Source organism: Pteropus alecto, unplaced genomic scaffold (genome assembly GCF_000325575.1).
Source record: "Pteropus alecto unplaced genomic scaffold, ASM32557v1 scaffold12, whole genome shotgun sequence".
Lineage (NCBI taxonomy): Eukaryota > Metazoa > Chordata > Mammalia > Chiroptera > Pteropodidae > Pteropus > Pteropus alecto.
The window spans coordinates 12,033,894-12,050,454 of NW_006432669.1; the positions used below are offsets into that span (position 1 = coordinate 12,033,894).

At 37.1% G+C, this 16,561-nt stretch overlaps 1 long non-coding RNA gene across 1 annotated transcript in view; it reads left to right on the forward strand.

The window, feature by feature from the left end:
* Nucleotides 1-16,561, forward strand: part of LOC112476213 — a 106,860-nt gene that overhangs the window by 7,386 nt on the left and 82,913 nt on the right. The gene's annotated exons all lie outside the window — the stretch shown is intronic.

The window sequence follows — 16,561 nt, forward strand, 5'->3', positions numbered from 1 at the left end:
GTGATAAAATCACATGATACATGTGTGTGTGTGTGTGTGTGTGTGTGTGTGTGTGTGTGTGTGTATTACATGTGATCTTCTTAGTCCTGAAAACAAAAGACAAAGGGAAGATTGATTTATTTGCCTGTCTCTCTTCCTCCTTAGTCTATGATTCCACGTTGCCAAAGGCCATGCCTATTTGGTCTCTGTATCTTCAGTACAAAAACAGTACCTGGAGATTAGAGGCATTAAAAAAATGTTTATTGGCAAGCATGAATTAAAAGATGAATGAATAGTAAGTGATAATACAGAAGGGGTAGAATCTTTGAAGAAAAGCCCTTTATGAAATTTGAGTAGGTCTTGGAGACTTGCACTGGTTTTGAACATCCAAAACTAAGAAAAATTATTTTAAGATTCTGAGTCTCGAAGATTGTTTTATTTAAATCTGTTGCATTGAGGATTCCACTAACACCTTAAGCACATTTTCTTATAATTGTTCTTCACAGCTCACTGATCATAATAATTTAATTTATTATTAACAGGAACATCACTCACTATAGTTAGAATTCCATTATAGTTTAACAACAATAAATCATTTTCCACTAAAGTTAAATATCACCAAAACTTCTAAGGCAATACTCCTATCCGATCTTGGTCCTTGGTCCCATAATGACAGTGTTGCTTTGCAAGCCTGAGTTTAGGGTTTTATGCTCAGTTGATATCCACTTCAAGAGGAAGAGCTGAAGATGCATATTCACCTCTGGCTAGGTGTTCTGACTTGACCAAAATCTACTTCCAAGTCAGGATCTGTTTTCTCAAAGGAGAGTTATTTGCTAAAGAGAGCCATAGTTTTGCCACAAAAATCTTAGGAAGCTGTACTGAGATTCTCCTAGGGATACTTGCTCCCTATGGCATTCGAATCTGCTGCAGACTCTGTAAGCCCCATCAGGTCTGCAGGCTCTGGAGTCCCCATTGGTGGGGTTGCTTATTGCAGTCTAAAAGAGCAAGAGAGCTCCTCTTGCCCAGGGCCCACTGACTAAGTCCCCTCGGCTTAATTAAATTATAGACAAATTTCTTCCTGACTGTAGGCCCTTGACCTACCTTTTCTTAGAGCATTTATTTGAGAGAATTTGTGATTATAGATTTGTTCTCTGCCACTTTGGAATATAAATCTTCTACCAGACTTTTACCAGCTTTACAATCTATAAATGTCTTTGTAAAGGACCTGGGAACCATCACTTTGAAATATAATTATTGAAGCGATAACATCCTTATCTTCCAGTCTCTGTGGAGAGTAGAAGCCTAAGTTCCATATGCAACAATTAGCAGACACAGATGGTCTAATCACATTGACCAACTTCGTCTTATGTCTTCTAGTACTTTTCCACTGGTTCACTTCAGCCCTGAAAAGTCCTTCCTCTTTTTATTTCAATAGAATTGAGTTTGATCTTTCTCCACTATTGCAGTAGCCTTGAATAAAAGTTTCCTTGCCAGTTTAACTCCATCCAGCACAATTTTTCTTTGACCATTGAGAGCTCATGCATTATTTGGTAAATGGCTTAAAGCAATATCACTGAATATTGTATGTGTTGCCTAGAAATAAAATAAAAAAAAAAAAAAGAAATGAAAGCCCTCATCAAATATTGTAACATCATTCCCAATTGCTTGAGCAAGCATATGAACTCAGAGTCTGTGCTATGTACATTCATACTGATAAACTCTGCCCAGTGTAAAATTGTATTTCTTTCTCCTTTGTCTAATAGTCTCAGGATCCATCACTGCACATTTCCCAATTTTCTACTAATATAAATTAGCAAAATTTTACAATTCTTTTGTTATGTATGTCTTCTTATAGGAAGGAGTCTCTCTAAACTTGCTCCTCCTCCTAGATTTAACTTTGGATATAGGACTAGAAAAAATGAAGGGTGGCAGTTATAGGCATAAGAGCAATTGATAACCTCAGGCAAGATAATTATTTCAGGTGAGATCAATATAGTTTTCAAGCTAGAGAGCATCATACTATTCACACAGGGAAGAAGGGGTTGTTTCCACTAACCAGGGTTGGAGGGTTCATTGATTTGGGGGATTCAGGGTATTCAGATTCATCTGGATTGACCCAAATCACAGGGCCCACTCTTTTACAACCATCCCACTTGTCACATAAGCGACCTGGCAAGGCAGTGAATTTTACTTACCTTGTAGTAAAGCAACGCCAGATCTGGCTCTTCGTCTAAGTTTCAAGTTATAACAGCCCCATAACTACAAGAATTCAGAGGCTTTTAAAGGGAATTATAAAACCTCCCTGTACTTCTGACCATGTCTTGAAGCAAGAGTTGTAAACATTAGTTGGTTATTTTTGTAGCTCTCAGTGCAGGGTGAAGCAGTTATCTCATCTCATAGCATTTATGTATCACATAATAATTGTCTATTCAATATCATGTTTAAGCATACATTTGATTCACAGGACCACAGGTCATAATTTTAAAAAATGTTTTGCCACTTCAGGACTTAGACTACTTGTGTCCTAATCTCTCTGTAACTGAATTGTTGCTGCATTCGAACCCAATTAAATGAGTAACCAAACAAAAATTAAGAACATTTATTACCGGAACCCTTAACTAAGAAAATTCTAAAAAAAATATATTTTAGGAATAAGGAAAATCTCAGAAGGTGATCTGAAATACAAAAAAGAATAGTGAGCAATAGTATTAGTAAATTTCTAGGTAAATTTAAACAAACATTGTGTGAAAAATAATGATGGCAATAATAATAATAAGTATAATTTGAAAGATTAAAAATCAGAAACAAAATAGTGACAACAGTACCACATAAGTGTAAGGAAGATAATTAGAATTTTGTGTTCCAATGTCTTTGCATTGTTTTGGGAGGGTAAGATATTAATTACCTTCAAACTTAATTACTTATGCATAACCACACTTGAAGGGTAACCACTGAAATAATAGAAATAAACTGTATAACTTCCAAATCAGTGAAGGAATAAATGAAATATGAAATCAAATAAAAGCATGTTTTAATTAATCCAGTAAAACCAACAAAAGAGAGAATAGAACATAAACAATAAGTAAAATAGAACGTGCTAAGATAGTAGAAACATCACCAAATATATCGCTAATTACAGTAAATGTGAAAATACTTAGCTCACTACTTTAAAAAGAGAGATTCTCAAATTGATTTGAAAAATAAGTAGCTATGCTCTATTTAAGAAATGAGAGGGAAGTAAATGAAGATGGTCAAAAGGTACAAGCTTCCGATTATAAGATAAATAAGTCCTGAGGATGTAATGTACAGCACGGTGACCACAGGTAACACTGCTATATGATATATTTGAAAGTTGTTAAGAGAGTAAATCCTAAGAGTTTTCATCACAAGGATAAAAACATTTTTTTCTCTCTTTCTTTTTTTTTTGTGTTTATGTGATATAATGGATGTTAACTAAAGCTTTTTTGGTATTTATTTCGCAATATAAGTCAAATTATTATGTTGTGCATCTTAAACTTAATCAGTGTTGTGTGTTAATTATACCTCAATAAAACTGGAAAAAATAAAAAGAAATATGCATAAACATAGTTGAAGAGTTGGAAGCAAAAGGAAAAGTATGATGGACAAGTACTGCCAAATGAAAGATTCAGTTGCTATGTCAATAACAGATGAAACAGACTTTAAGAAAATAACAAACATTAAAGAGAATTGCTACAAAATTATAAAGGATTCAACTCAACAGGAAGGTATCACAATACTAAATATGTATAATTTTAAATAATATGGCCTCAAAATCTATAACAAAAAATTGATAGATTATTGAGATAGCTAGACTGAGATATTTCAGTATATGCCTCCCCTACTTAATGCAGACCTCAAATTCAGCTCTGGAAGCTGGACTGGGTCTGGATTTAGCCTCTAGATTCCGGAGCAGGAGTCAGCCTTTGCTTCCAGAGAGCTCCTGTTGCTGACTCCATTCAGGTGCTGTTTTTTTTTCTCTTTTAACTTATTTTTAATTTTTTTCCTTATTATCTTGTGATTCAGACTTTCGGGACATTTGGTCCCATCCACAATGTCCTCTGAGAACATATCCATGGAGACATTTGGTCTAAACCAAAAGGTTCTTGATATTTAAATCCTGCTTTTCTGCAAGATTCAAACCCCAACCCATCTACCTAACCCCATGTACCATTAAGGCTACTAAGGCAAGAAAGGTTATTATTGGCAATATGGCCAGAACACAAATATTGAACCAATAAAACATGATAGTATTTTTTATCTATTAATCCTGTAAACCAAAAGTGTAAATAAATTTGAACCAGGGATGTTTTCTGAGTGTGGACATTTTTGACAGGACTGAATGTCAAGGATCATTTGGCATGAACTAAATATGCTCATGGACATTTTTGATAGGGCTATTTTGGCGTGGACCGAATATCCCTGTGGATGTTTTAGACAGGACCCAGTGTTTGCTAATCACGATCCAGTAATGTATTACAAATATAAATGCTATGATTTATCCAGTCACTACTTGCATTGGAGCCAAAAGGGCTTTCAGAGAATCTAGTCTGCCTTGATGCTGGACTAGATTCACGTCTTCAGTCATTTCTTTACTGCATCTCCTTGCTTTCAGTTATATCCTCTTACTAATTGAATTCTCATTCTAAGTCCAAAGTGATCTTTCTAAAATGTGAATGTAATCATGTCACTTACCCTGCGTAAAAGTCTTCTACGTCTTACCATCATGTTGAAAAATCTCAGTCATCTTAATCTGGAGAAAATCGTTCTTCAGAAACTGGGCTGTCTGCTTGTTTTACCAGCATCACCTTCTTTGAGCTCAGTGCTACAAGGTTTAAATTTGGAGCACCCTGAGACTCTCCGTGGTCTCTCAGCACTCTGTGTGTGCAGATGGTTTTCTCTGCCTCTAAGGTTCTCCTCCCACTCAGGACAGATATTTAGTGAATATCCTCAGCATGGCCATGCTGGTTGTTAAGATATCAAAATGTTCTTATGCAGGTTTGTGAATTATCACTACCCTGTCTTCTTCCACAAGATTTATTGCTGCCCTTCCCCCACCCTTAGTCTAACAAATCAAACACCAGGAACAGCAGGGGTCTGGGTTTCTAGACCTTGCTCCAGAGCTATGGCCTAGTTGGTTAATGCCTGGGCTGTCATCTGCTAAATCTTTTGAATATTATCCCTGCTCCTGCTTCTTCTTTTCTAGGTGAATTCTTGTGCTTCAAGATTCTAATAAAGCATCTCATGGCCTTCTTTCCTTGCTCCTTCTTCTTTGTTGCACTAGCTCTCTGTGCCTACCTCTGCTGTTTTCTGTCACTGGATCATGAATGTCTCTCTTACATATGTGCTCCTTGAGGACAGAACCATGTCTTAATTATCATGGTTTACGTTGTTCTTGGCACCAGCGTTTGGCATATCATCAAAGTTCAGTGGACCCTAGGATTTTGTGCGGGCTCCACTCTTTTTCTTACTTGAAGAGAGAAAAGAGATTGAAAACGTGTATAACTCAGTCTTGCTTTGAGCATGAGGGGAAGTAGCTGCAAGTGGTCTTTTCCTGGAATAGGTAGTACTAGTAAAGGAAGGCGTCTCTTCCTGGGCAGGAGACTCATCTCAATTTGAGCAGGAAAAGAGCACTCATAGAGCATTGTTCGTATATATTTCACATATAAAAATCATTTAGAATGATTTCTGATTCTTTACTGAAAATCTGGATTGTCAAACATAAGGATGAAAAAGGTACACTGTGGGCAAAAATATTGTACTAGAAATTTAATTTTACCTTGGGAAGGTTTTTAATTTTGAAGATATTTTCCCTTAGATCTCATGCCTCACTGGAATTGAAAGGCTGGACTGTATTTTCACATTGCTTTTGTTTTTGGTGATTGCCATGGTAACATAGACATATTCCAATGTATATGCATTTTTAGCTAATCTTTTACTTGAGAAAAATACCAAGAAAAATGCAAATAAAGCAAATAGTTTCTTTTGTATAGGTTTTAAGATGTTCGACCATTAACTTGGTGCCAACTAAAAGAAAATAATTTCTCCTTTCAGTAATTAAAAAAAGGGCAAAAATGTATTTGTTTTAAAAGGACTTCTAAAATTCAGAGGAGTGAAAAAAAATTCCGATACCTAGGATGATAGATGAGAAAATTGAGTACAGAATAAATTAAGATTCAGAGAGGTATGTGACTTACTTTATAGTCACACTGAGTAGTAGAGCTCAGGTGAATGTTTTTCTTTCACGTCATGACCTCGTGGATGGCAAAGAAACTGCACTCAAAGAGGCATGGCTGAATTTTTGTTACAAAGGGTCATGCTGGTTTATTTGCATATGGATTCACTCATATTGAATGCTTAGTATGTGCCAGGCACTATGCTAGGTTCTGGGATTAAATGAGGAACCAAACAATTATGGTCCCTGCCGTCACTGAGTTTATAGTCAAATGAGAGAGACAGACATTGACATATAATTCCTCAAATAAATATGTGATTAGGTACTGTGAAAAAGGCATGAAGGTACAGTATCTAGAGCTATGAAAGCAGGTAACATGTGGACTTAATGTAGCTCAAGGGGTTAGAGAGAGTCTCCTTCATAAAGTTATATTAGACTTGAATCCAGAAAATTATTATCTAAGCACTGAGTGGGCATAAGGGCATCCAGGCAGAGAAAACTAAGGTGAGGTCCTTAGAAGAGACACTTGTGGTCTCTTGGGACAGGGAATTCTGGAAAGTGTGCATGATGAGTGCTGGAGAGTGTGTCGAGGATGCAGTGGGTATGAAGCTGAACCATAGGTGGGAATAGTGTCTTCTAGACACTCTTTTGGCAGCCACTGAAGAGTTTTATGTAGGAGAAAACAAGGATCAGAGTGATGGTTCCCCAGTCCTCACACTGACTGCTGATAAAGGGTAGAAGTAGATATGAGAGCTAGCTGGGACATCTTTTCTGTTACCTGTGTGGTTGCCGATAGTAATTTTCTTTAAGGAGATGCCAGTGGAAACTAAGTTAAGTGGATAAATTAAAAATACATTTTGGAAGTATAAGTAAATGAGACAGTTGGGAAATAGGGAGAAAGAAATGTGTCAAGGATGACACCAGTAGGTCTTTTTCATAATCAAGTCACCTAAACAGTAGGTCACTCTCTTGACTCTGGGTTTAGCTTATAAAAAGCATTTCCCATAAAGACTTTCTGGAAATTGCTGTTTAGATTTTGAATTGGTGACATGTAAGGAGAAATATTTTTGGCTTGTAAGAAGAAAGCTTTGGCAATATTTATGATAATATTTATAAATACTTTTTAGAAAGTAGAGTTGTTAGCAAAAGCTTTTTCTTGGTATACATAACCAACCTGTTATGTATACACTTATAGAGTTCTTTTCAGGAGTCCCTATAGCAAATAGTAAACCAAACTACAAAATTTATTCTTTTTCATCTTCCTTCTGATGAAAGTCAAAGTCTAGTAAATCAACAATTGTGCTACTTGGCCATATAAGATCTTTCAGTAGCTTCTTAATCTCTTTACGTTTATGTTCAAATCCCTTAACTTGTTTAAAGGGCCCTTTGTGATCCAGTTCTTGATTATTTCTTCTCTCATTTAGGATGTTTTTAATTACATATATCAGAAACTTTAGCTCACACTGACTTAAATACTAATATGGGATTCATTTACTCATATTACTGTAAAATCCAGAGATTTGGTGAGAATCCATTTCTGTTTCTCTGTGATTCTGCTGGGTACCTGCCTCATCTCCAGGCTTTCTTTGATGGTTGCAAGATGGCAGTGAAAAGAAATATGATAACATTTCTTTCTCATTCTTATCTAGGAGGTTAAGAGGACATTAATTCCTAAAACCCTGAAAACAAAGGCCCCAGCTTTATTCCAAAAGGACCAACCTGATCAAATCGCATTGGGCCAGGCAGTTAGTTTCTTCTGATTGGTATAGGTCAATCTGGGCCCACCCGTGGTGCTGGTGAGTGTTGATTCCATCACAACTCATGATTGTCACAAAATGGGGAAGGATAGTTTTTCTTAAAGGAAAAATCTCTATTCTTTTGGAAAGTGAGAGGGAGAGATTGGATGCTGGCTAGACAATGAATATCTATACACCTCCATCTTTTTTTCACTGCCTCTGCCCCTGAAGGATACATTCCACCCATACTGAAGTTTTAGATCCTCAAAAAGGCCATAAAGTTTTTTTCTTTAGGCCTGACCTCATGCAATTTCTTTGCCTGGGGTACTTTCTTCCATGCCAAGATAGCTCAGGAGGGGGATGTCATAAGTAAACTGTTTTTCCAAGTGGCCTGGCCATCGTGGGCAGAAGAGTGATGAAGTGATATAGATGGATATGAAATTGTCCAAGATATAGTCAGGTTGATTAATTTTTTCATAACAGCAAATCAAGTGCTATTTCTTTGACAACTCCCATTTGTTTTCTTATTGTTATATAATCCGAAGAGGTTGGTTGTATCTTTGTTGATGTCAGTCAGCAAAGATTAAAGTGTGTGGTAAACCATTTTGAGCTCTGTTAGGTAATGCCTTCAAAACTCAGGCTTCTAACTTTAATTTGCTTTTCAGATTTCCAAAGGAATGACTTAACCAGCAACGGACAGAGATTGGGGATGTGTTCAGGGGATGCTCGATAGCCCCGATTCTCTTCTTCAGCCTTAATAATCCATCTGGATTTTAGACAATTTATTGTATTCTGAAAATTCCGAATAGGTGGGCTTTAGCAATTGAAATGGGGGTAAGCAATGGGGGCTTTGGACAATGACAAAGGCAGAACCCAAAGAGCACTTAACCCGTAAGATTTTATTTAATTCTCATGATACTCCTGAGAAGTAGGCATTATTAGTATTATTGCTGGAACTGAGCATCGACTACTGGGATCAGGTTGATACAAGTGCAGATTGAGGATTGGGTGGTGCAGGTAGGGGTGGGCGTGTGTTTTGCATGAGTTGGTTCACATGTGGGGATGTGGGGAATAATGCATGTTAGAGGACAGTGTATTGGTATTAGTGGAGGACCTAATAATGTTTATTAGAAGAGAGCCAGAGAAATGCAGATATGGTAGAGTTATCTTTAGTGATTTGGTGTACATAAACTGGTGCTTTGGATGCAGCAGTCAGATAATGAAAAGGTAGTTTCCCACTTCTTCATCCAGAGGATGGGACGCCTAGTGCCCACATTCTGGTTTCTGAGTGCTCTGGCCTCAAAAGAATATTAAATGCCTTTTTATTTCAGAGCTGAAAATTGCCAGGTATAGCAAGACAACTTTGCCTGCCATACAGCCTTTATTGGTAAGGTCCAGGCCAGGGGGTGCCAAAGCTAATGACTGCAGTGGCCAACCAGATAACATAAATGAACAAAGAGAGAGGAAAGTAAAATAGTAGGAAGTGGTGAGGACTTTGGAAAACTGGAGGACATGTGCTCTAGTCTGAAGTGCTACTCAGCTACTGCTCACTCTTAACATGCTGAACGTGAGCCCAACTTGTCAGAGCTTTTAATTTATTAATAGAAGTCACAAGTAATGAATTCCAAAGGTAAAATCTTCTAGTTCTTAACGTTGGTTCAAATGTAATAAACTACTTTATATGTGAAACAGACCCATCTACTTTTAACCAACTGCCCGATTCTGTAACTTCTGCTTTCTGCCCTTCAAGTAGTGAACTGTGATCATCTGAGACAGGCAGGAGGTGGTTATAGTGCTGTTACCAAGGGGAAGGGGAAGGGAGGACCAATAGAGGAAGGAGTGCTTATGGGATTCTCTAGGACTGGCACAACGAAGGAGTGACAGACTTTGCAGGTGTCCAAGACTCAAGTCCTGTTCATCTCTAGAGGTGCCGTCAGAGATTTAGGCATAAAGCCCTGTTGGCTTGGAAATCTCAGCAAAATTCCCCAAGGTGGAGATCGGCTTGGCAAGAATGGAGCTGCTACTACAGGGAAGCTTCCGGCTTCTTTCATGTGATTCTGTGGACCTGAACATGACATAGTGAATTATACTCTGGACTAAAAGCCAGGGCTTCTCCTCATTTCTTCAGTGTGGAAGCTCCCAGGCTCAGAGCAACCTCAGGAAGGGAGAGGCAGCCACTAAAAAGACTGACCCAAATTTCTTCATAGCTTCGGAAGGAGGTAGGGCTTGATGAGAATGTAGTATGGTTATGGAAGATAAAGAATGTGGCATTCCATGCACTTCAAAGTTGGAGATAGGACAGCAGGGGGTTCGCGACAACTTCTGGGTGGGCCAGCCCCAAGGAATCATATCTGAGCCCTGTGGAGAAAGGGGATGTGGCTGAAGCTGAAGGAGTGATTTTTATTAGAATCACATTCAGTGTGAGAGGAGAAACCACACTATATTGTCCAGAGTGATAACAGTTGGGTGGAAAAAGCATTCTCAATTCCAAGATGCCCCAAGGCAACGATGCTTGACTACTCAATTCCAGGGAATGACATACTGACACTTGATACTCTGGACACCCTAGAAGCTTGGGAGACGGCAGTTTTTAAAATGCTAGGAAGGAGAATCTTTGGAATGGACATCAGGGTTTCACTTGATGCAGAGAACAGGTAAAGATTAATAAAACCTAAAAGAAACCAGTTTAAGTGAAACTGAAACCCCAGAGGCGTGGATGTGGGGAGGTTTCGGGGAGCAGGGATGACAGAGTAGGATACCATTTAGTATACCATAGCTAACAGATATGGTTTTGATCTTATCTGAGATACACACAAGCACTTTCAAAAATACATGGATAAGAATTTGATGAAGTCTTATAAGAACATGTAGGCAAAATTAATGAAATTTTAATAATTACTGTCAGTGCAGACCTGTTATATTCACACACGAGTGACACTGGAGGACACTTTAGTTATACTTCCATTTTATGTCTGAATAAACATAATCATTACACTTAAGAAACTTGCTTAAGGTGGCCTCATGTTTTGTGATAGAACTAAAATTTAGATTCTGTACTCTTCAAGTTTACCATTTACTGCATTATACCTTTGCTGCTTTTCACCCACATTTATCAGTTTATTTTTTATCTCAAATATAGTGTTTCTTAGGAAATGCCTTATAATGAGGAGTATGATCATATATACTTTGAGATTACTTAAAAACCCATTGACTGTACCTATTTTAATATATGTTGGTATAGTTTGAATACTTTAAACAAAATGATTTATTTACAAATTAACAAAGACATAGTAACTAAATGGAGTATTAGAAATTATAAGCCCTGTTTCCAGAAAAATAATTGTAATAATCATGACATGTCACATTAGCATAAATAAGGTGGAAAGCAGGAAATAGAGATTCTTAAATATTTCAAAAGGTGAGCAGTTGTGGTAAGTATGCAAACGCAGACTCACCACTCTCAAAGAAAAACATCATAATTCCTCTTTCCTAGGGTACCTAGCTGTGGTTTGGACATTATTCCGTCTCCGGTACCAATTCCTTCTCTTAAAATTAAAAATGTCTAATTTTTCCTTTAGGTTTTATTAATCTTTACCTGTTCTCTGCATCAATGCTCTCCAGCTGCAATAGCCCTGCCTTCTGGGAGCCCCCAATTAACCTTTTTGTGGTCATTGTTAATATTCTGCTGGCCACCTACGTTCTTTCTTCCCCCTCGTTCTTCCTAGACTCAGGTAAGGTGATTTAATGAGGAATGTCCTTCAAGATCGCTGACCTTGGTCATTCATAATTCAGGTGACTAGGGCATGAAAACTCCTTGTCACCTGGAACTGGCTTAATATTTGTCTTGTACGATAGCCAACATAGAATGTATGTAGTAAGATTAGAAACACCATTTGTATGCATGCAGCCTCGGTCTACTGTTCTAATTACTGAGGCCTGCCATTATTCAGATTGATGAATTACAAAGCATTGTGTTTCCCATTAAAACATTCTGACAATAAAGATGCCTCAATAATTAAAATGCTTTACTCTGGATTGAATATAGATAATCAACATCAGATGTTTAGGAAAAATACAAACAATAGGAAGAATGGAAACAAGAATCTTATTCAGAAGATTTAATTTCTCAAATCTCAGTCTCTTTATCTGCTAAAGTATGACCGGCACACAGTAGGCACTCAATAAACATTTGTTGAATGAAATAAATGAATGTATATGCATGTATGAATGAATAAATACAACTGATTGCTCTGCTTAATTCCAGAGCTGTAATAAGCATAAACTGAAATGAAAATTGGGTATATATTGAAAAACTATATTTGTTAGACTTGGATTCAGATCCTGTCTGGACTTCACTAGCTATATCACTATGGGCAAGCCACTTAACCTTTGCACAGGACCTAGCGCATGATGAGTTCTCAGTAAGTGTTATCACTCGTGAAAGGAGTGATGTATAATGCAAGGTGTTCTCATATTTGTCATCCGGCATCTTCGAAATCTAATAAACGTTTCTCTGCTGGTCTAGCCATCCATATTCCACACAAACTTTTTTAAGTGACAGAGAAATAATGTATTTTATTCTATAAATATTGCTCTCTTGAGCACAAAAGTGAAACATACCAAAAACTAAGATAAAAACTAGGAGGTGCAAGCCACTGATGGTCTGATATCATATGCTGGCTATTTGGATTTAGTAAATAATTCTTCATGAAGCTCATTATGAGCAGGGAGCTGCCAGTCATCTTCATAGCTCAAGTGTTTTATGGAGCTGAGTCTGGTGATTTAGTACCAGACATTCAGAACAGGGCTGGCTGTATGGCTCTGCATAGCCCTATGGTCGTAAATATCCAATATTCATTATTGGGTGTCTCTGAGCAGAATGTCATTCACATGAACTCACTTGTCGTATTGAGCAGTTTTTAAGGCAAGGGTATGGTGTCTACGTATTCCATAGGTTTATTTTTTTCTAAGTACAAAGGACATTTGAGACAAAATGAAGCAGCTTGTACAATTTTATGGGGATAAACACTACCCTTGCCTGTCCCTCTCTGACATCTCATTAATTTTTCAATTCTTATTGAGGCCTTTTTAATCTTTAAAGAGATTTTTTTTCTACTTTATTATTATAGTGCTGCTCCAGTTATCTGGCGATGCCAGTAAATAGGCTGCATTGTAAGTAATGTTTTCCAGGTATCTGAAATGAAGCTTTTGGGGGGCCAATTTACGGAGGGAAAAAATAGTAAACCTGGGTAAATGTGGATTTTTCACATCTCGTGCCATCAGAAATCCTTCTTCGGCACGCTGAGCATAATTTCTGATATGGACAGTTGTATATTTGGTTGTTTCCCCCAAAATACAAAGTCATTCAATTGCTAGGATTTTAGAATTACTATTTTTGCTTTCATTATTTTTCTGACTGCTATTTTAATTAAAAGCCTGTAAATTATCACTTTTTGCTTCTACTGAGCCATTTGCCTCTAGTCCTGACTGCCTTCTCTTTCCTAATTTACTGCTTCTTATTTCTTCTTTCTTCCTTGTTTCCTTCCTCACTATTTTCCTTCTTCAAAAAACAGTTGTTGAGTGGCCTACTATGGGCCTGGGCTGTTCACAGTGTCAGTGGTATAGTGATACAGACAACATTCCTTTCTCCTGGCACACACAGCCTCATGATGATGGAGATTTAACATCTGATGTGTTAATTGATTCTAGAGGCAGTCTAGTGGGGGACCAAACTCATAATTGATAATTAAAATTGATTGATTTGGGAAGTGTATATCAAGAGATAAGGGAGCATATGGAAGAGGCTTTATTTAGATAGTATGTCAAACAGGAATAGAGAGGTTTAAGTAAAGAGCTAAGAAAGGCCCCTTAGATTAAAAGGTATCGCCGTTAGCAAATAGATTGATGTTGTGACAGCTGTTTTATCTGCTTCATCTATTTTATTTTGTTAATTTTCTGAGTTGGCTAGGTTTTGTGTGGTTGAGCAATTGCGGTGTAATGTTATACTATTTTTTTTTTTATTGCAGTAAAGTTGGAAACTAGTCTTTACTTTTCTTTCCCACTGCCCACCCCAAATCATGAGCTTCATTAGTGAGGATGTCTGTCTCAGGAGATAATGTATTTTGAAGATACAAAGTCATGGATCTGGTATCTTTTGTTACTTTTCTGGGACAGAAAATGTAGAGTAATTGAGAATCCTGATAATTCCTCACGAATCCTAGCAATTATAAAAAAAATCAAATATAAATTTAATTTCCTTCCATGCATTTTACATTTTAGATGTGGTCTGAAAGGTTATTTTAATTTTACATTTCTGTGTCTGGGTAGTTTTACATTTTGAAGGTACAGTCACAATTGACTTTTAAAGAGAAACCAGTATGGAACACCATCCTCATAAGAAAGCATTTAATTGTACCATCCAGTTGCAATGCCTGAGGTTTCTTCTTCCAAGTTATGCTGAAACTTTTTAAAGTAGATGTCTTAGAAATTTTGTGCCCTTGCAAAGAAATTCCAGGTTCCTTGTTATTGAATTCAGTTCTTATTCCTGAGATTCCAGCATCTCTAAATAGAAGATAGGTAGATAAAAAAAAATAGAATGATTGTCTACTTTTATTATTTTCTTCCTTAGACTCTTTTGGTTTTAATCTGTTATTTATATGCTGACCTGGCCAATCACTTTCTAGTCATTCTTGTATTCTAATATTTAAGGTGACATTTTTCTTTTCTATTTTAACTATGTTCCCCAAGTTTTGATGTTCAATGTTATCAATGTTATCATTATTAATTCTAAATAATTTCCACCCTGATTTTCATTCTGATTTCTTTGATGCAAAATTTTTCAAAGAAGTGCTCTAAAATTTGTATTTGGGGTTATCTTTTGGTTTTTTATTTCCAATTTTTTTGCATTCTGTTCAGATAACCTGACTTCATCATACATAGTTAGCATTTCTTGAGAATTTGTTTTGTGGTCAAGTACACACTTATTAATAAATCTTTCATGTGTGTGAAATGAATATGTATCATTATCTACAAGTTAAAATCTGACCAGTCATTTAAGTTTAAAGATCACCTCCTCTGATCCTAATCAACATTGTTCCTATTTTATGTTCTAGGCACATGTCTCGTGCACTCTTCCAGACTATAAACTCATTGAGTGGAAGGACATGATTTATCTAATACGGCACTTAACTTAGTGCTTTGGACATAGCAGACTCTCAATAAATATTGTTTAAATGAATTAGTGCCTATTTCAAATGAAACCATCATCAGTTAAAAAGGATTATAGCTCTGATTATTTCCCCCCTCTCTACTGATTCTCAACATTTTTTTTTTCAATTTGCATATTTTTGGTGGGTATCCTCTTCCCAAAAAAGACAAATGTCCGGATCGTCTTATCTTCTTGTATCTAATTATCACAATAAAACAAACTAAGGAAGGCTTTTTCTCTCCCTCTCAAAGTATGTTACTGTTCTGAGACTTAGGCATGCATTATATTTATTGAATATGCTTAGGAAATTCTGTGCTTATATCACATTGTTGGACAACACATAGGCCATACAAGGGGTTAGCTTCTAGAGCAGCAGTCTCCAACCTTTTTGGCACCAAGGATTGGTGCTCCTATGAGAATCCTGATGATCTGAGGTGGAGCTGAGGTGGTGATGCTAGCGCTAGGGAGTGGCTGCAAATACAAATGAAACTTCACTCCCTCGCTGCTCACCTCCTGCTGTGTGGTCCAGTTCCTAATAGGCCATGGACCTGGTGTTGGGGACTCCTGCTCTAGAGTATGTGATGAACTAAGTGTGCTTAGCGGTAGGCAGAATATTCTTGAAGAATAACTTGTCAACCCTTTTAGAGTGAGGTGCTGGTGCTCCCTTACAGAGGACAGGGAAAATGTCTAATGTGCCACAGATTTGGAAGAACCTCTTGCAGCTAATCAGGCTTCCACCCCTCTGTACTTGGAAAAAGGGAGTGTCGGGTTTTGTCTGGGAGTTGCCCAAAGGAAGATGTCCTCACACTTGACTGCTCAACATTCTTAAAGGCAATATTAAAGCTAATGTGGCAGCTTTAGGAGCATTGAATACTATGTATACATAACTCAGACACTCAAAGGCCTGATTTTCTGAACTTAACACACTGTACATTGTTGCTTAATGCCGGGAATCAGACGACTTTAAAGAAATGCATATTGATGTTGTAGATCATTTTATGTTATATTTTTTTTTCACTCCTCTGACTTTTCTTACCATGAAAAGAGATACTTCTCATGAAGTTAATGCATAGTCATTAAAGGAAACCCCAAACTGAATAAAATGACATTCTTTATAATGCTTATTCAAAGATGATGATGCCTCAAATGTGAAATGACATTAGAAAAGCCAATAGTAAAAGAGTACAATTATTTTAAAGTGGATGTTTACAGAGAAAAGGCTCAGGTTAGCAGAAGCAAAGAAGAGGTGACTTAGAATGATTTTATGTTGCATTAACTTTCACAACAAATTTGTTTCTGTATGTCATATTTATCTTATTGTTTTAAAGAGGCTTGCAGTTTAGTGGAAACAAACAAACACTGAACTCGGTGTCCTGACAGGTTCTCCTCCAGGCAGGGTGATTAACTTTCAGTATAACCTTAGAGGGCATCACCTCAGCGGCTGGA